Source organism: Urocampus carinirostris, chromosome 15 (genome assembly GCF_059441175.1).
Source record: "Urocampus carinirostris isolate Australia breed hairy pipefish chromosome 15, RoL_Ucar_1.0, whole genome shotgun sequence".
Taxonomy (NCBI): Eukaryota; Metazoa; Chordata; class Actinopteri; order Syngnathiformes; family Syngnathidae; genus Urocampus; species Urocampus carinirostris.
In genome coordinates, this window is record NC_142363.1 from 25,693,107 (window position 1) to 25,695,823 (window position 2,717).

Below are 2,717 nucleotides of genomic sequence, written 5' to 3' on the forward strand. Positions count from 1 at the left end.
CATGTTTATAAAAATGATTCTGTCTTTGATTGAAAAATGACCTGAAAAAACCTTTTTAACCTTGAAACTTGTGAACCTTTCTTACGCACGGCAGCTCGATAATTTTTCACACGAGTTGTTAGCCACATGCTACTTAGGTTAGCATCTGCCCAGGATATGACATTTATCCATTCTTAGGTGGAATTGCAAAGTGAAATTTACGTAGGGGAGGGATGGAAAACAATAGTTATGCCGTCCAACCCCCTGGTACTTCAGTTAAAAACGTTAAAATAACCAAATGGTATCCATTAAGTACTACATATGTGAAATATACGCGCTTATAATGAAATAACAATATAACTGAAGATACATGTCGAGAAAAAAAATACATTTTATTTACCTTTGGTTTGACTTGAGCTGGTCTAGTGGAGTAGCGGGTGGATTCAGAAAGGGCCCAGACTGCAGATTACAATTAAAACTGATTCTAAAACTTGAGCGGATTTTCCCGCCTTTCGAAGATGTCCTTGCTTTAATCGCCTCATATTCCTGATCTTTGATTGATTACAGTCATGCAAATAGCAGTTTGCGTACATTCTTCATAATTTTTGGTAATTGCAATCTTTGCTTCCATGGTTATCAGGTTTTTTTTGCTTCTCCCTTTACATCATTGCAAACCATCGTCAATAAATACAAGACAAAAATGTATAGTATTTTATCTCACACAAAGAAAATGAGATTCTGAATGGAATAAAAAGTATTGTGGGAAGTATGTCAGCCAACAGCATTTCTGTTTTTTCATGCCGTGACGTAAACCAATAGCAGTCCAGCATTTTATATGATGTTGACCGTTAGCAAATAGGCATAATAATTTGTGTTTGTCATATAGTGGGGGAAAATGCCATAAAGAGGGGCCCAAAAAACACTTTTCAGGCTGAGAGCTACTTTTTGTTAGTAATTAGCGCAAGGGGCTATTCATTTTTCAAAATAGACACTTAGCCAACTAGCTAAAAAGGTAAAGCTTGATAGTTTGCTAAATAGGTTAACAGGTAAAAAAGAAGTAAAAGGGAGCTAGAGAGATAGCTTAAAGAGTAAAAAGTAAAAGGTTTTTTAAAATAAAAGCCAGAAAGGAGGTCGAAATTAAGCCTCATAACTAGAAATAATTTTGTAAAATGTTAGCTAGATAGCATGCAAAAAATATAAGAAGCTTGATAGAAGGCTTTCAAATAGATAAAAAAGGTGGGAAGATAGCTAGCTAAAAAAATGGACCCTTATTTTCGCATTTGCTTGATAAAACCTATAAATTTAGTTTGTTGTATTTTCTGTTAAGTGAAAATATATGTTGGCCTGGAGAAGAATGGGTGCCACCAGGCTGTACTTGCCCAAGACACCACACAGGTAATGGTGCCCCATGACCCTAGTGGTTAAGTGATACACACACACATTTCTTGTAAAATAAACATGTTTAATTAATACACAAATACAATCTCATCCTATTCTCTTAATTACTTATTCTCAATAGTTGAATAGATTTGAATTTCCATCATAACTTATGTTATTACTATGTTGTTCCTATCCTATTACCAGATTATTAACAATAGGCCGGTGCCTGAAAGTCGTGACAAAAAGTTACCGGAAACCAGAGCAGACAACTCTGAAAAGTTGCCTGCCCAGCCATAAAGTTGCCTGCCCCATTTTTCACAACTTGAAACACAAAAAGACGACTAATTGCAAAAAAAAAACGTTGTTGCAAAGTATTAAGGATTGATAATCAGAATAAATAACACAACACTTAAAAATTACGTTTATTATAAATCTACTTATAATATTCATTGCATGTATATGACATTGCTGTTTTTCATCTGCCATCAGTATGTCCCTGTATTTAATCATCTTCATTCATGCAATGTTTGTGTTGTGTCATCTGCTACAAGCCACGTGACCTCCTCTTTCCACGATGCTTTTAATGTACGTTTACGTTTTGTAGCGTCATCAATTTTGTTAGCTTCTTTTGAATCTTTCTTCTGGGACTGAGGTTTTGGCTTGATTCCTGGTAAGGATATGTCAGAGTGTGCAGTTTCCTCAAGCGTGAGAAGATAAGCAGGACATTGTGGTTCAGCCTTTAAACATATTTATTCCTCAACAGCAAGCAAACCACACGGCTCCATTCAATACAACATGGCGATCAACAATTAGCAAAACAAAAAATGATGCGTGCGTAATGACGTCACATAATGGAAAACGCCTTACCGCAATACCACGAGTAAGAGCGCTATTAAATTGACAAATCTTAACAATTCCTAGCCACTTCTCCATTTTTCTTGTGTTCTCGACCTTATAACGGTTGGGAAATACCGGAAGCACGAAGTTATTCGATGCAGGCTTCTGATTGGCTGACGAGTATGCAAATTGCCAAACAATCCCAAATTTCTAAAACAAATGAAAATTTCGTAATCGGAATAAAAGTTTTTTTTCTTTTGAAAAAGTTGTCATACGTCATTTCAAACATTGTAATAGGGTTATAAAGACTTAATCCATGAAAAAATATTTTTACTAGAAAATCACAATGACCCAGCATTGGTGAGCTATTTTCAGAACAGATCCGCGGGGATGGGGGCTCCATGTTGGAGACCCCTGTGCAAGATTTCTTTGAAAAATGTAAGAAACTTGCGAGAATCATCGATTAAATTTAGACTTTTTTTTTGTAGTCGGCGGAAATAATACCAAACAAGGTGAAAATC